Genomic DNA, 19,297 nt, shown 5'->3' on the forward strand with positions numbered 1-19,297 from the left:
CTCTCAGGCTGTGTACACAGCAAATGCCTGAAGCAAATAGCTTAGATATTATCAAAAAATAACAAGATAAGAGAAAAGAGAATTCTGACAGGCTGAGAGAATGGGAGGAAAATTGTGTGGAGTAGAAAACCCAACCCAGACAAGTTCAACTGAATGTTTTAATATTGTATAGTTCTTTGTAATTCATATGGCATCATTCAGGTCTTCAGGGCATCAAAAAATGGCTGACATCAGGTGTTATGTTGACAAATACCATCTGAACACAACAAATTAATGAATAATCAAATAGTGTATTTTGGTGCAATAGAACTGATGCGCCAATGATAGAATAATCAGATTGGAGCCTGGGTGGAAAGAGACTGATGGGTGAATGTTATGAGACAGTCTTTCGGTAAAGCTGAGTTATTTAAAAAATCCCAGAGGGATACTTTAAACAACTGTTATAACCTATATTTTTAAGTATTATTTTTGAGATGCAGCTCTAAATTCAGGAATCAGATCACCAGTTCTCAAAAGGTTTTATATTAAATTAAATGAAATATTTTACTAATCTAAACAAGTTTAATATATACGCATGGCTACAAATTACTACCATCATAACTTTTAACAAATTCCCAAACTAATCTCCGTTATAGCAACAACAACCCATAGATTTAACCAGGCACCAGGCAAAGCATTTTCACCTTACAAATTCAAAATGAGGTTCCTTTCACTTTGATTCCTGTGGAGACACTTGTAGGTTTACAACTGCTTTGATCTTACATTGTCTTTACCCTGCACACACAAAACTGCTGAAGTTATATCTAGCACAGCTCATTGAATATAAATTCTCAATTGTATCACCAGCCTCTTTTAACAATAAAATCCCTTTCATAGTACCAATTTTATTACCAATATAAACATGCTCGCTAGGTGCCAGATTTCACCCCACTTCTTGAATGCGCTATTCAAAAAATGTAAATGCACTCTACCTCTCTTACATCTCAAAACTAGGACACATCAAAGCACCCAGACTAGCTGGCTTTAATTCAATTAAGACACACCCACAGACTAAACCTCTATTTTAAAAGAAATAAGATTCTGGGAGGGGAGAGACTGATGGGTCAATTCCAGAACAATCACTCAGGCGTCTGGGTGGAGAGACACTGATGTGTCAATGATCAGACTCGAGTCTGGGTGGAGAGAGACTGATGGGACAATGATACAATAATCAAACTGGATTCTGGTTTGAGAGAGACTGTTGGGCAAACCTAGAATAATATACTGTAGTCTGGGTGCAGAGAGAGTGATGGGGCAATGATAGAATAATCAGAATGGAGTCTGGTTGGAGAAAGACTGATGGGGCAATGATAGATTAATCAGGCTGGATTCCAGGTGGATAGAGACTGATCAGTGAATTCTAGAATAATCAGTTTGGAATCTAGTTGAAGAAGGACTGATTGCTCAATGATAGGATAATCAGACTGTAGTCTGGGTGGAGAGAGACTGATGGGGCAATGATACAATAATCAGACTGGAGTCGAGGTTGAGAGGGACTGATGGATCAATGTAGAATAATCAGACTGTTGTTTGGGTGGAGAGAGACACTTGGGGCAATGCTAGAATGATCAGACTGGAGACTGGGTGGAGAGAGACTGATCGGGCAATGATAGAATAATCAACCTGGAGTTTGGGTTGAGAGACACTAAGGGTCAATGATAGAATAATCAGACTGAAGCTTGAGTGGAGAGACTGTGAAGGATCAATGATTAAACAATAGACTCCAGTCTGGGAGAAGAGAGACTCATGGGTTAATGCTAGAATAATCAAACTGGAGCGTGGGTGGAAAGAGACTGATGGGTCAATGATAGATTAATCAGACTGGAGTCTGGCTGGAGAGAGACGAATTGGCCAATGTTAAAATATTTGCTAGAGTGGGGGGAAGGGTTTAAGTTAAAATGGCAGGGGGATGAGAACCCATGCAAGGAGTCAGAGGAGGGGGAATCAAGGACAAGAATAAAAGATAGAAAGGGGAATAAGAAAAGTGATAGGCAGAGACATCAAGGGCAAGAATCAAACAGAGCCTCAGTGAAAAATAGTGGGAATGGGACAAGTAATGTTAAAAAGACAAGCCTTAAGGCTTTGTGCCTTAACGCGAGGAGCATTCGCAATAAAGTAGATGAATTAACCGCGCAAATAGATGTAAACAGGTATGATATAGTTGGGATTACGGAGAAATGGCTGCAGGGTGACCAGGGATGGGAACTGAACATCCAGGGGTATTCAGTATTTAGGAAGGACAGACAAAAAGGAAAAGGCGGTGGAGTTGCATTGCTGGTTAAGGAGGAAATTAACGCAATAGTGAGGAAAGATATTAGCTCCGACGATGTGGAATCTGTATGGGTAGAGCTGAGAAACACTAAGGGGCAAAAAGCATTAGAGGGGGTTGTATATGGAGCCCCAAACTGTAGTGGTGATATTGGGAATAGCAGTAAACAGGAAACTTGAGATGCATGCAATAAAGGATAATCTGTAATAATGGGTGACTTTAATCTGCATATAGATTGGGCAAATCAAATTAGTAACAACACCGTAGAGGAGGAATTCCTGGAGTGCATACGAGATGGTTTTCTGGACCAATATGTTGAAGAACCAATGAGAGAACAGGCCATCCTAGACTGGGTATTGAGTAATGAGAAAGGAATAATTGGCAATCTAGTTGTGCGAGGCCCCTTGGGGATGAAAGACAATAATATGATAGAATTCTTCATCAAGATGGAGAATGACACAGCTGATTCTGAGACTAGGGTCATGAATCTTAATAAAGGAAACTACGATGGTATGAGGCGCAAGTTGGCTATGATAAGACATAGGAGCAGAAATTAGGCCATTTGGCCCATTGAGTCTGCTCCGCCATTCAATCATGGCTGATAAGTTTCTCAACCCATTCTCCCGCCTTCTCCCCGTAACCTTTGATGGATTGGGAAATGTTACTTAAAGGGATGACAGTGGATAGGCAATGGCAAACGTTCAAAGAGCGCATGGGTGAACTGCAACAATTGTTTATTCCTGTCTGGTGCAAAAGTAAAACAGGAAAGGTGGCCAAACCATGGCTTACAAGGGAAATTAGAGATGGTATTGGATCCAAGGAAGAGGCATACAAATTTGCCAGAAAAAACAACAGGCCTGAGGATTGGGAACAGTTTAGTATTCAGCAAAGGAGGACCAAGGGATTGATTAAGAAGGAGAAAATAGAGTATGAGAGTAAGCTTGCAGGGAACATAAAAACTGACTGTAAAAGTTTCTGTAGGTATGTGAAGAGAAAAAGATTGGTGAAGACAAATGTAGGTCCCTTACAGCCAGAAACAGGGGAATTTATAACGGGGAACAAAAAAATGGCTGACCAACTAAACACATACTTTGGTTCTGTCTTCACAAAGGAGGACACAAATAACATACCAGATATGTTGGTGAACACAGGATTTAGTGAGAGGGAGGAACTGAAAGAAATTAGTATTAGTAGGGAAATGGTGTTGGGGAAATTGATGGGACTGAAGGCCGATAAATCCCCAGGGCCTGATAATCTACATTCCAGAGTATTTAAGGAAGTGGCCCTAGAAATAGTGGATGTATTGGTGGGATTTTCCGAGATTCTATAGACTCTGGAACAGTTCCTACAGATTGGAAGGTAGCTAATGTAACCCCACTATTTAAAAAGGGAGGTAGAGAGCGAATTATAGACCAGTCAGTCTGACGTCGGTAGTGAGGAAAATTCTAGAGTCCATTATAAAAGATTTAAGAGGTGAGCACTTGGAAAACAGTGGCAGAATAGGACAGGGTCATCATGGATTTACGAAAGGGAAATCATAATTGACAAATCTACTGGAGTTTTTCGAAAATGTAACTATTAGAGTTGATGAGGGGGAGCCAGTGGATGTGGTTTGTTTGAACTTTCAGAAGGCTTTCAACGAAGTCCCACATAAGAGATTAGCGTGTAAAATTAAAGCGCGTGGGATTGGGGGCAGTGTATTGAGATGGATGGAAAACTGGTTGGCAGACAGGAAACAGAGAGTAGGAATAAATGGGTCTTTTTTCGAATGGCAGGCAGTGACCAGTGGGGTACCACAGAGATTGATGCTGGGACCCCAGTTATTCACAATATATGTTAATGATTTCGATGTAGTATCTCCAAATTTGCAGATAACACAAAGCTGGGTGGGAGGGTGAGCTGTGAGGAGGATGCAGAGATCCTTCAGTGTGATTTGGACAAGCTGAGTGAGTGGGCAAATGCATGGCAGATGCAGTATAATGTGGATAAATGTGAGGTTATCCATTTTGGTAGCAAAAACAGGAAGGCAGATTATTATCTGAATGGCTATAAATTGAGAGAGGGGAATGTGCAACGAGACCTGGGTGTCCTTGTACACCAGTTGCTGAAGGTAAGCATGCAGGTACAGCAGGCGGTAAAGAAGGCAAATGGTACGTTGGCCTTCATAGCCACAGGATTCGAGTACAGGAACAGCGATGTCTTGCTGCAATTGTACAGGGCCTTGGTGAGACCACACCTGGAATATTGTGTGCAGTTTTGGTCTCCTTATCTGAGGAAGGATGTACTTGCGATAGAGGGAGTGCAGCGAAGGTTTACCCGACTGATTCCTGGATGGCGGGACTGACATATGAGGAGAGATTGTGTTGGTTAGGATTATATTCACTGGAGTTCAGAAGAATGAGGGGGGATCTCATAGAAACCTATAAAATTCTAACAGGACTAGACAGGGTAGATGCAGGAAGGATGTTCCTGATGGTGGGGGAATCCAGAACCAGGGGTCACAGTCTGAGGATATGGGGTAGACCATTTAGGACTGAGATGAGGAGAAATTTCTTCACCCAGAGAGTGGTGAACCTGTGGAATTCGTTACCACAGAAAGTAGTTGAGGCCAAAACATTGTATATTTTCAAGAAGGAGTTAGATATAGCTCTTGGAGGTGAAAGGGATGAAAGGGTATGGGGAGAAAGCAGAAGCAGGCTATTGAGTTGGATGATCAGCCATGATCATAATGAATGGCGGAGCAGGCTCGAAGGGCCGAATGGCCTACTCCTGCTCCTAAATTCTATGAACTGTTTTCTTGCTCTCGAGTTGGGTTGTTGTTTCAGGTTCAGAAATTGCGCTTGAGGTTTATCAGCTCTTGGCATTTAAGCAGTCTTGGTGTTTCCTAGTCAAGTGACATACAAACAAGGAGCAGGAGTAAGCCATTCAGCCCCTTGAGCCTGTCCCACCATTTAGTAAAATCAGACTGATCTGATAGTAACCTGAAATCGGCATCCCACCAACTGCCAATAACCTATCACCCCCTTGCTTACCAAGAATTTATCCACCCCGCCTTTAAAATTTTCACAGACTCTGTTTCCACCACTTTTCCAGGAAGAGAGTTCCAAAGACTCATGACCCTCTGAGTCACCTCATCTCTGTTTTAAATGGGTGACTCCTTACTTTTAAACAGTGACCCTGAGTTCTAGATTCTCCCACAAGAGGAAACATCCTCTCCACATCCACCCTGTCAAGACCCCTCAGGATCTTATATGTTTCAATCAAGTCACCTCTTACTCTTCTAAACTTCAGTGGCACAAGCCTAGTCTGTCCAACCTTTGCTCATAAGCCAACCCACCCATTTGTGGTATTATAATAATAATATAAAAGCAAAATACTGCAGATGCTGGAAATCTGAAACTAAAACAAAAAATGCTGGAAAAGCTCAACAGGTCTGACAGCATCTGTGGAGAGAAAGACAGAGCCCTGAAGAGTCATACAGACTTGAAAAGTTTACTCCGTCTTTCTCTCCACCGATGCTGTCAGATCTGCTGAGTTTTTCCAGCATTTTTTGTTTTCATTCCTGGTGTAAGTCTGGCAAAACTTCTCTGAACTGCTTCCAAAGCATTTACATCATTCCAGACCAAGTGCCCCTTCACAGGTGCTGATGATGGGCTCCTTGAGGGCAGACCAGGCACTGTGGACACTATGTCTCTGGGTCACCGGGAGTCACCAGGTTGGCAGTGAGGCACTGGCTAAATAGGGTAGTTATCAGTAACAGTTAAGATGGTGCTGCCAACTTTCTTCCGGTAAAAAGAACTCCAATGTGGGTAAAGACTCAAAGCCACGAGTGAACATCCTCAGCCTCGGATAAAGGCAGAATTAGAGATAAATTCAGACAGGAATGCACTGGAAGGACGACTTAAAGCGCAGGCTTGGACCTGGAAACTAAGCCTGTGCTGCTCCTCCCCTCAGCCTCAGGCCACTATCAGCTGTGTATAGAGTGAGACTTCAGTGAGGAGAGCAGAACTGTAAAGAGTGAGGCTTCAGAGAGGAGAGTAGGGTGTGAGTGGAGAGGCAATCGGGAATCTGAAAACAGTGCAAGAGGAGAGGCAGACAGGATTCTACTATTGCCCCATCAGTGACCCTCCACCAAGACCCCAGTCTGATTATTCTATAATTGACCATTAGTGTCTCTCCACCCAGACCCCAATTTTATTAATCTACTATTGGCCTGTCAGGAATTCCCCACCCATACCCCAGTTTGATTATTCTATCATTGCCTCATCAGTCTCTCTCCATCCAGACTCCAGTCTGATTATTGGGCTTGGCCTAAATAGCCAAGTGGTTATGGTACTGGGTTTGTAACCCTAAGATCAAGAGTTCAAATCTCACAATGGCCAACTATGAAACAATGTAACTTCATCTGAAACAGATGGAAACAGGTTTACTCAAAAGAGTATCAAGAGTTCAACTCTCACAATGGCAAACTATGAAACAATGTAACTTCATCTGAAACAGATGGAAATGGGTTTGTACTCAAAAGAGCTGATTATTGTCTCATTGACCTATCACTCCTTCTCCCCTGGACCCAAGTCTGATTAATCTATCATTGCCCCATCAGTCTGTCTCCACCCAGACTCCAGTCTGATTATTCTATCAGTGCCCCATCAGGCTCTCTCGACACAGACCAAAGTCAGATTATTGTATCATTGCCCCATCACTCTCTCTCCACCCAGACTCCAGTCAGGTTATTCTATCATTGCCCCATCGGTCCCCCTCCACATAGACTCATCTGATTATTATATCATTGAAGCATCGCTCTCCATCCAGGCTCATCAGATTATTGTCTCATTGACTCGTCACTGTTGCTCCATCCAGACTTCAGTGCCCGATCAGACTCTTTCGACAGAGACTCCAGTCTGATTATTAGAAACTAGGAGCAGGAGTAGGCCATTCGAGGCCATTGAAAGTCCAAATAAACCACATCCACTGGCTCCCCCTCATCAACTCTACTAGTTACATCCTTGAAAAATTCCAGTAGATTTGTCAAGCATGATTTCCCTTTCATAAATCCATGCTTCTATGCTGACTCTGTCTGATTCTGCCACAGTTTTCCAAGTGCTTAGCTATTAAATCTTTTATAATGGACTCTAGAATTTTCCCCACTACCAACATCAGGCTGACTGATCGATAATTCCCTGTTTTCTCTCTGCCTCCCTTTTCAAATAGTGGGGTTACATTAGCTACCTTCCAATCTGTAGGAACTGTTCCAGAGTCTATAGAATCTCGGAAGATGACCACCAATGCATCCACTTCTAAGATGGCTCAAGGCTAAGGTCCAGCAAAAAACCCACGACCTAAAGAACAGATGGTGGGTGGAGAAAGCGCAGGAGTTCCTACAGTTAGCTGTCAACCATGATGGGCAAGGTTTGTTACGGAGTCAGGACCACCTATGGCTCAAGCAGCTGAAGCCCCACTACACTACTGGCCAAGAACAGAGAGATGCTCATCAAGGACAGAGAGGCAGTCAGCGTGTTCTGGAAAGAACACTATGAAGATCCTCTTCACAGAGACTCTGACTTTCCGAGTTTCCTCGACTCCATCCTGCAGCATGCGACCTGCCACCATCTCAGCACAACCCCAACCCAGCACAAGGTAGAAAAGACCATTGGACAGCTAAAGGGCAACAAGGTGTCAGGAGTAGATGGAATCCCCACTGAAGCACTAAAGCACTATTGGAGTGAATACATGGCCTCATCTCCCTTATCTGGAAGGAGGAGAGCATGCCAGGAGATCTCAGAGATGCTGTAATCGTGACCATCTTCAAGAATGGTGACAAGTCTCACTGCAGTAACTAAAGAGGAATCTCCCTGCTGTCGGCCACTAGGAAGGTCACCACAAGAATCCTCCTCAATCGCCTTCTCCCCAAGGCTGAAGAGCTCCTCCCAGAGTTGCAATGCACCTCAAAACTCTGGAGAAGTACCACCAGCGCTGCATCTGCAAGATCCTGCAAATCCCTTGTCAGGATAGACATACCAACATACTTGACCCTATCCTCACCAACCTGCCTGTCCCAGATGCATCTGTCCATGACAGTATCAGTAGGAGTGACCACCGCACAGTCATTGTGGAGACAAAGTCCCACCTTCACATTGAATTGTGTGGCACCACCGCCATACTAAATGGGATAGATTTCAAACAGATCTAGCAATTCAAGACTGGGCAACCATGAGGCACTGTGGGCCATCAGCAGCAGCAGAATTGTACTCAAACATAATCTGTAACCTCATGGCCCGGCATATCCCTCACTCTACCATTACCATCAAGCCAGGGGATCAACCCTGCTTCAATGAAGAATGCAGGAGAGCATGCCAGGAGCAGCAGTAGGCATACCTAAAAATGAGGTGTCAACGTGGTGAAGCTACAATACAGGATTACTTGCGTTCCAAACAGCATAAGCAGCAAATGATAGACAGAGCTAAGCGATCCCACAACCAACAGATCAGATCTAAGTTCTGCAGTCCTGCCACATCCAGTGGTGAATGGTGGTGGGCAATTACACAACTCACTGGAGGAGGAGGCTCCACAAATATCCCCAACCTCAATGATGGGGAAGCCCAGCACATCAGTGAAAAAGATAAGGCTGAAGCATTTGCTACAATCTCAGCCAGAAGTGCCGAGTGGATGATCCATCTCGGCCTCCTCCAGAGGTCCCCAGCATCACAGATGCCAGTTTTCAGCAAATTCGATTCACTCCACCTGATATCAAGAAACGGCTGAAGGCACTGGATATTGCAGAGGCTATGGGCCCTAACAATATTCCGGTAATAGTACTGAAGACTTGTGCGCCAGAATTTACCGCGCCCCAAGCCAAGCTGTTCCAGTAGAGCTAAAACACTCACATCAACCTGGCTATGTGGAAAACTGCCCAGGTATGTCCTGTACACAAAAAGCAGGACAAATCCAACCCAGCCAATTACCGCCCCATCAGCCTACTCTCCATCATCAGTAAAGTAATGAAAGGTGTCATCAACAGTGCTATCAAGCGGCACTTGCTTAGCAATAACCTGCTCACTGATGCCCAGTTTGGGTTCCGCCAGGGCCACTCAGCTCCTGACCTCATTACAGCCTTGGTTCAAACATGGACAAAAGAGCTGAACTCCCGAGGTGAGGTGACATCAAGGCCGCATTCGATCAAGTATGGCATCAAGGAGCCCTAGCAAAACTGGAGTCAGTGGGAATCGGGGAAAACTCTCCACTAGTTGGAGTCATACCTATCACAAGGGAAGATGGTTGTGGTTGTTGGAGGTCAGTCATTTCAGCTCCAGGATATCACTGCAGGAGTTCCTCAGGGTAGTGTCCTTGACCCAACCATCTTTAGCTGCTTCATCAATGACCTTCCTTCCATCATAAGGTCCAAAGTGGGGATGTTTGCTGATGATTGCACAATGTTCAGCATCATTTGCAACTCCTCAGATACCGAAGCAGTCCATGTCCAAATGCAGCAAGACCTGGACAATATCAAGGCTTGGGCTGACAAGTGGCAAGTAACATTCATGCCATACAAGTGTCAGGCAGTGACCATCTTCAACAAGAGAGAATCCAACCAGCGCACCTTGATGTTCAATGGCATTACCATAATTGAATCCCCCACTATCAACATCCTGGGGGCTACTATTGACCAGAAACTGAACTGGACTAGCCAAATAAATACTGTGGCTACAAGAGCAGGTCAGAGGCTAGGAATCATGCAACGAGTAACTCACCTCCTGACTCCCCAAAGCCTGTGCATCATCTATGAGGCACAAGTCAGGAGTGTGATGGAATACTCCCCACTTGCCTGGATGAGTGCAGCTCCCACAAGACTCAAGAAGCTTGACACCATCCAGGACAAAGCAGCCACTTGATTGCACCACATCCACAAACATTCACTCCCTCCACCACTGATGCACAGTAACAGCAGTGTGTGTACCATCTACAAGATGCACTGCAGGAATTCACCAAGGCTCCTTCGACAGCACCTTCCAAACCCATGACCACTACCATCTAGAAGGACAAGGGCAGCAGATAGATGGGAACACCACCACCTGGAAGTTCCCCTCCAAGTCACTCACCGTCCTGACTTGGAAATATATCGCCATTCCTTCACTGTCGCTGGGCCAAAATCCTGGAACTCCCTCCCTAACAGCACTGTGGGTGTACCTACACCACATGGACTGCAGCAGTTCAAGAAAGCAGTTCACCACCACCTTCTCAAGGGCAATTAGGGATGGGCAATAAATGCTGGCCCAGCCAGCGAAGTCCACATCCCGTGACTGAATTTAAAAAAAATCAATCGTCTCACTCAGGCCAACGTCTCCAGCATTGACCACACTTGATCAGCTCCGCTGGGCAGGCCACATCGTCCGCATGCCCAACACAAGACTCCCAAAACAAGCTCTCTACTTGGAGCTTTGACACGGCGAGCCCCGGGGTGCAGAGGAAATGCTTCAAGGGCATCCTCAAAGCCTCCTTGACAAAGTGCAACATTCCCACTGATGAAGCAGTGATAGAATAATTAGACCGGAGTTTGGGTGGTTGCCAAATTAAAACTCATATTTAAACCCACAACAACAAAAAAAAATACCTGGAAAAACTCAGCAGGTCTGGCAGCATCAGCGGAGAAGAGCACAGTTGATGTTTCGAGTCCTCATGACCCTTCAACAGAACTAAGTAAAAATAGGAGAGGGGTGAAATATAAACTGGTTTAAAGGGTGGGGGGGGGGGGGGGGGGTGGGTGGTGGGTAGAGAGAGAGAGAAGGGACAAGCAGTGATAGAAGGAGATAACCAAAAGATGTTACAGACAAAAGAAAAAAGAGGTGTTGAAGGTGGTGATGTTATCTAAAAGAATGTGCTAATTAAGAATGGATAGCAGGACAAGCAAGGTAGCTCTAGTGGGGCTGGGTGAAATAAGACTAAAAGGGCGTAAAAAGTATAGATAAATGATCGGTGGAATACATTAAAAATAATGGAAATAGGTGTAAAAAAGAAAAAAATCTATATAAATTATTGGAAAAACAGGGAGGAGGGGGAAGAAACGGAAAGGGGGTGGGGATGGAGGAGACCGTTTAAGATCTGAAATTGTTGAACTCAATATTCAGTCTGGAAGGCTGTAAAGTGCCTAGTCGGAAGATGAGGTGCTGTTCCTCCAGTTTGCGTTAAGCTTCACTGGAACAAAGCCAAGGACAGACATGTGGGCAAGAGAGCAGGCTGGAGTGTTAAAATGGCAAGTGACAGGGAGGTCTGGGTTATGCTTGCAGACAGACCGAAGGTGTTCTGCAAAGCGGTCACCCAGTCTGCGTTTGGTCTCTCCAATGTAGAGGAAACCGCATGGGGAGCAATGAATGCAATAGACTAAATTGAGGGAAGTGCAAGTGAAATGCTGCTTCACTTGAAAGGAGTGTTTGGGCCCTTGGACGGTAAGGAGAGAGGAAGTGAAGGGGCAGGTGTTGCATATCTTGTGTTCGCATGGAGAGGTGCCGTAGGAGGGGGTTGAGGAGTAGGGGGTGATGGAGGAGTGGACCAGGGTGTCCCGGAGGGAACAATCCCTACGGAATGCCGATAAGGGTGGTGAAGGGAAGATGTGTTTGGTGGTGGCAACATGCTGGAGTTGGCGGAAATGGCGGAGGATGATCCTTTGAATGCGGAGGCTGGAGGGGTGATAAGTGAGGACAAGGGGGACCCTATCATGTTTCTGGGAGGGAGGAGAAGGCGTGAAGGCAGATGCGTGGGAGATGGGCTGGACACGGTTGAGGACCCTGTCAACCACCGTGGGTGGAAAACCTTGGTTAAGGAAAAAGGAGGAAATGTCAGAGGAACTGTTTTTGAAGGTAGCATCATCAGAACAGATGCGACGGAGGCAAAGGAACTGAGAGAATGGGATGGAGTCCTTACAGGAAGCGGGGTGTGAGGAGCTGTAGTCGAGGGGATTTCCAGCATCCGCAGTTTTTTTGTTTTTAAACCCACACCTGGTCAGTCAAATATTCCATCTTCCATATATGTTGAAGGAGAGACTCTGGAATATATTGAGCACTTCTCATATCTTGGCAGCCACCTCTCTCAAAAGGCCAACATTCACAAGGAGATATAACACTATGCCAGCTAAGCCTTCTACAAACTATGGCAGCGAGTGACAACAAAGACCTCAGCAAGTCAACAAAAGCTGTGTGCAGAGCAGTTGCCATCACCAGACTCTTTACTGCATTGAAACCTGAACTTTGGCGTGCTAAAGAAATTCCATCAGCAATACCTCCATTGCACCCTCTGGATTTAATTGGACAACCATCAAACAAACACCAGTGTCCTGCTTAAAGCTCGCTATACAAGCATTCAATCACTCCACGGCTGAAGGCACTGGATATGGGCCTTGACAATATTCCAGCAATAGTACTGAAGACTTGTGCTGCAGAACATGCTGTGCCCCTAGTCAAGCTGTTCCAGCACAACTATAACACTGGCATCTACTTGGCAATGTGGAAAATTGCCCAGGTATGTCCAGTACACAAAAAGCAGGTCAAATCCAACCTGGCTAATTACCACCTCTCGTGGGGAGATGGTGGTGTAATGGTTTTGTCACTGGTCTGGTAATCCAGAGACCCAGGCTAATGCCCTGGGTCATGGGTTCAAATCCCACCACTGCAGCTGGAAGAATTTGAATTCAGTTAATAAATCTGGAATATAAAGCTAGTCTCTGTAATGGTGACCATAAAACAATCGTTGATTATTGTAAAAATCCATCTGGTTCACTAGTGTCCTTTAGGGAAGGAAACCTGCCATCCTTACCTGGTCTGGCCTACATGTGACTCCAGACCACAGAAATACGGTTGACTCTTAACCGCCCTCTGAAATGACCTGACAAGGTTAGTTCAAGGGCAATTAGGGATGGGCAACAAAAGCTGATCTTGCCAGTGACACCCACATCCCATGAAAGAATAAAGGATCAGTCTACTCTCAATCATCAGTAAAATAGTGGAATGGGTCATCCACAGGGCTATCAAGCAGTACTTGCTTAGCAATAACCTGCCCACCGACACTCAGTTTGGGTTCCGCCAGGGTCACTCAGCTCCTGACCTCATTACAGCCTTGGTTCAAAAATGGACAAAAGAGCTGAACTGCCGAGGTGAGGTGAGAGTGACTGCCCTTCACATCAAGGCAGCATTTGACCGAGTGTGGCATCAAGGAGCCCGAGCAAAACTGGAGTCAATAGGGATTGGGGGAAAACTCTCTGCTGTTTGGAGTCATATCTAACACAAAGGAAGATGGTTGTGGTTGTAGGAGGTCAGTCATCTCAGCTCCAGGACATCACTGCAGGAGTTCCTCAGGGTAGTGTCCTCGGCCCAACCATCTTCAGTTGCTTCATCAATGACTTTCCTTCCATCATAAGGTCAGAAGTGGGGATGTTCGCTGATTATTGCACAATGTTCAGCACCATTCGCAACTCCTCAGATACTGAAGCAGTCCATGTCCAAATGCAGCAACACCTGGACAATATCCAGGCTTGGGCTGACAAGTGGCAAGTAATATTCACAGCACACAAGTGCCAGGCAATGACCATCTCCAACAAGAGAGAATCTAACTATTGCCCCATGACACTCAATGGCATCATCGTCGCTACATCCCCCACAATCAACATCCTGCGGGTTACCATTAACAAGAAACTGAAGTGGACTCACCGTATAAATACTGTGGCTACAAGAGCAGGTCAGAGGCTGGGAATCCTGCGATGAGAAACTCACCTCCTGACTCCCAAAGCCTGTCCACCATCTACAAGGCACAAGTCAGGAGTGTGATGGAATAATCACTACTTGCCTGGATGAGTGCAGCTCCCACAACACTCAAGGAGCTGGACACTGTCCAGGACAAAGCAGCTGCTTGATTGGCCCCACATCCACAAGCATTTACTCTCTCCACCACCGATGCACTGTACCAGCAGTGTGTGTACCATCTACAAGATACACTGCAGGAATTCACTAAGGCTCCTTAGATAGCACCTTCCAAACCCACGACCACTACCACCTAGAAGGACAATGGCAGTAGATAGATGGGAACACCAGCACCTGGAAGTTCCCCTGCAAGTCACTCACCATCCTGACTTGGAAATACATCACCGTTCCCTCACTGTCACTGGGTCAAAATCCTGGAACTCCCTCCCTAACAGCCCTCTGGGTGTACCTACACCACATGGACTGCAGCGGTTCAAGAAGGCAGCTCATCACCACCTTCTCAAGGGCAACTAGGGATGGGCAATAAATGCTGACCCAGCCAGTGAAGCCCACATCCTGTAAATGAATAAAAAATTCCTTTTTGATATATTTTGTGAACTTCAAAGACTTATATACATACAGCCCCAGGTAACCCCCTGTTCTGCATTCGGTTTCATGTTATGCCTCTAAGTTCGTTTGTACAGAACTTGAGTATTGCTGAAAAAAGAGACACGTTGTTGAAGCCTTTTATCTTGTACTCATCAGGACAGGTGCAAGAATTCCACAATTCAATGTTAGCAACAATTTATATTGCATGAGAAAAGGGTTCTGGGTAGTTGGCAAGTCAACTCTGATTGGTCTTGGTGTTGCAGGTGTCAGCAAGTCTCTTTTTACAGCAACACTAAGTTTGTATTGCCTGGGGTGAGTTATGGTTTGGATTCATCTCCAATAACCAGGGTACTTTGATCACTCACTTAGAAAGTTGATATTTAAAAGTTGTGTAACGAAGATATCTGAAAGATGTCGGTGTTGTTATTAATGTCTTTCTGCTGCTTTTCTAACATTAAGAGTTCTAAATAATTTAGGAAGTACTCTCCCTCTTACAATAAATTGGAGTCTTTAACAGTGTAAATTTATCTTGGGTTTCTGGCTGATCTTTTCCTAATCCATATTCTATGCAATATTAAGATAATGCCACTGATTTAAAAAAATTTTGGTACGCGAGCATCGCTGGCTACGCCAGCATTTATTGCCCATCCCTAGTTGCCCTTGATAAGGTGGCGGTGAGTTGCCTTCTTGAACCACTGCAGTCCATGTGGTGTAGGTACACCCACAGTGCTGTTAGGGAGGGAGTTCCAGGATTTTGACCCAGTCACAGTGAAGGAATGGTGATATATTTCCAAGTCAGGATGGTGAGTGACTTGGAGGGGAACTTCCAGGTGGTGGTGTTCCCATCTATCTGCTGCCTTTGTCCTTCTAGATAGTAGGGGTCGTGGGTTTGGAAGGTGCTGTCTCAGGAGCCTTGGTGAATTCCTGCAGTGCATCTTGTAGATGGTACATACTGCTGCTACTGTGCATCGGTGGTGGAGGGAGCGAATGTTTGAGGATGTGATGCCAATCAAGTGGCTGCTTTGTCCTGGATGGTGTCAAGCTTCTTGAGTGTTGTGGGAGCTGCACTCATCCAGGCAAGTGGGGAGTTTTCCATCACGCTCCTGACTTGTGCTTCTTGTGCCATCTTGTAACAAATGATTTATTCTGTTCTTCTTTCGTCTCCTCTAGGTACTCCTCTTTGGCTCATAATCCTCCTTCTTATAATCCTGCTACTGCTTGTTGCGGATGCTATCTTGACATTTCTTGTGTGCAAGAAGTGGCGTAGAACCATTTCACAAGCAGCACTAACTTCCATCACTTAGAATAATTCCACAGTAAGTTGAGAGAATTATTGTATAATTTATGTAGACTTGTGCAAATTTGATTACTTTGGCAATTCCTTTCATACCAGATATATGTACTTTTCACCTTGTAATGTGGCAGTATTGTTAATAGTTCAGGATTTTCAGTTCTTCAGAGAAGTGATATAGCAAACTTGAGCTAAGAACAAACATGTCTGTCATGGAGAGTAGCTAGCATTTAGCACTGGAACAGTGTATGTTGCTTGAATTGATATTTTGAAATCCAGGGAGGCTCTTATTGCTGGAGAACTGAGAGCAGGCGTAGTGTTTTGACGGAGCTAACTGGTTAGGGTAGCATTTAAGGTTGTGTCACCTAACAAGTAGGGTGAGCATTGACAGGCCTGGTGAGCTTTCATAGAATCACAGAATTGTTACAGCGCAGAAGGATGCCATTCGACCCATCGTGTCTGCACTGGCACTCAGAATGAGCAATTCACCCTGTGCCATTCTCCTGCCTCCTCCCCATAACCCTTTTCTAATTCCTTCTTGAATGCCTTGATTGAATGTGCCCCAGCATATTCCCAGGCAGTGCATTCTAGACCCTAACCACTCGAGAAAAATACTTTTGCCACAGCATGTCGCCTGTGTTTCTTTTGCCAATTACTTTAAATCTATACCCTCTCATTCTCGATTATTTCACAAGTGGGAACAGTTTCTCCCTATCTAGTCAGTCCAGACCCCTTATGATTTTGAAAACCTCTATCAAATTTCCTCTCAACCTTTTCTTCTCCAACCCATCCATATAATTGACGTTCCTTACCCTCAGAACTATTCTCTAACATCTTCACATTCTCCTACCAACCTCCTACCACATTTTGGTGCACAGAACTGGACACAATATTCCAGTTGAGGCTGAAACAATGTTTTATACAAGTTGAATGTAACTTTCTCATAACTTCATATTCAATGAACCAGCCACCACTGCTATCTAGGATATACAATTCCAAAGATTAACAACCCTCTGAGAGAAGAAATTCCTCCTCATTTCCATCTTAAATGGGAGACTCCTTATTTTGAAATTGTACCCCCTAGTTCTAGGTTCCCCCACAAGCCATCCACTCTACCAAGCCCCCTCAGAATTTTATATGTTTCAATAAGATCAGCTTTCATTTTTCTAAACTCCCAATGAGTGTAGGCCAAACCTGCGCAACATTCCCTCATAAAATAGGAATCAGCCTAGTGATTCTCTGAACTGCCTCTAATGGAAGTATATCCCTCCTTAAATAAGAGGACCAAAGCTGTACACAGTACTCGAGGTGTGGTCTCTGCCCTATACAGTTGTAGCAAAACTTATTTATACATTTATGTTCCACCCGCCTTGCATTAAAGGCCAACATTCCATTTTGCTTCCTAATTATTTGCAGTACCTGCATACTAACTTAGTGTGATTCATGTTTGATGAGAGCTAGACCCCCATCTATACCTCAACATTCTGCAGTCCCTCTCTGTTTAAATAATATGTTGTTTTTCCATCCTTCCAGCTAAAGTGGACAATCTTACATTTTCCCACATCATGGCCAGGATTTTTAGGATGGCGGCGTTTTCCAACTAAGAGTCAGTAGCCAATACATCGCTGCTTCCAGGGAGTGTTAACTGGCTGGAGGCGTGACTTCTGCCCCTCAGTCGGGAGGAAGTTCTCCCTCAAAGAGCTACCAGCCAAACTGATTGGCCAGCAACTCTCTAATCCCAGCAGCGCAGAATGGGACCGCGAGCAATGTCCAGAGTCTAAATCTTGGGAGTCCCGAACTAGGTGAGTTTCAGGATCTCAGGGAGGGGAGAGGAGGGGAGGCCCGTGGGTTGGGCAGAGGGGTTATGGGTGTTGGTGGAGAGGCCAGGGTGGCAGGGAGTCCCCTAAAGGGACCAAATTTTGAGGGAGTGGCGTGGGGAGGCGCGGGGGAGCGGGGGGGGTGGGGGCACCCAAAGCTGAAAGGATGCTGCGAATGCAGGGCCCCTTCACCTTTCCCATCCAATGCCTGAGCAAGGACAGCAGTTTCCCCTCTGCTGCTAAACTGCTAAGATCTCTGAAGGTGGAGGGGTATGTTAGTGGGGTGGTGAAAAAGGCATATGGGACACTTGCCTTTATCAATCGAGGCATAGATTACAAAAGTAGGGAAGTCATGTTGGAGTTGTATAGAACCATAAGACCATAAGACAAAGGAGCAGAAGTTAGGCCATTCGGCCCGCGAGTCTGCTCCGGTTTTCAATCATGGCTGATAAGTTTCTCAACCCCATTCTCCCGCTTTCTTCCCGTAACCATTGATCCCCTTACCAATCAAGAACTTATCTGTCTTGGTCTTAAATACACTCAATGACCTGGCCTCCACAGCCTTCTGTGGCAATGAATTCCATAGATTCACCACTCTCTGGCTAAAGAAGTTTCTCCTCATCTCTGTTCTAAAAGGCCTTCCCTTTACTCTGAGGCTGTGCCCTCAGGTCCTAGTCTCTCCTACTAATGGAAACATCTTCCCCAAGTCCACTCTATCCAGGCCTTTCAGTATTTTGTAAGTTTCAATCAGATCCCCCCTCATCCTTCTAAACTCCATCGAGTATAGACCCAGAGTCCTCAAACATTCCTCATATGTTAAGCCTTTCATTCCTGGGATCATTCTCGTGAACCTCCTCTGGACCCTCTCCAGGGCCAGCACATCTTTCCTGGGATACGGGGCCCAAAATTGCTCACAATATTCTAAATGTGGTCTGACCAGAGCCTTATAAAGCCTCAGCAGCACATCCCTGCTTTTATATTCTAGTCCTCTCAAAATAAATGCCAACATTGCATTTGTCTTCCTAACTACTGACTCAACCTGCAAGTTAACCTTAAGAGAATCCTGGACTAGGACTCCCAAGTCCCTTTACACTCCAGATTTCTGAATTCTCTCCCCATTTAGAAAGTAGTCTATGCCTCTATTCTTCCTACCAAAGTGCATGACCTCACACTGTTGTGCCATTGTTTAAGAAAGGTAGCAGGAATAATCCAGGAAATTACAGGCCGGTGAGCCTTACGACAGTGGTAGGGAAATTATTGGAGAAGATTCATCGTGACAGGATTTACTACCATTTGGAAGCAAATGGGCGTATTAGTGAGAGGCAGCATGGTTTTGTGAAGGGGAGGTGGGGTCTCACCAACTTGATCGAGTTTTTCGAGGAAGTGACAAGTGGGAAGTCATGCTGCAGCTGTATAGAACCTTGGTTAGGCCACACTTGGAATATTGCGTACAATTCTGGTCGCCACATTACCAGAAGGATATGGAGGCTCTGGAGAGGATGCAGAGGAGGTTTACCAGGATGCTACCTGGTCTGGAGGTTATTGGCTA

The sequence above is a fragment of the Carcharodon carcharias genome, chromosome 1, assembly GCF_017639515.1.
Source record: "Carcharodon carcharias isolate sCarCar2 chromosome 1, sCarCar2.pri, whole genome shotgun sequence".
Lineage (NCBI taxonomy): Eukaryota > Metazoa > Chordata > Chondrichthyes > Lamniformes > Lamnidae > Carcharodon > Carcharodon carcharias.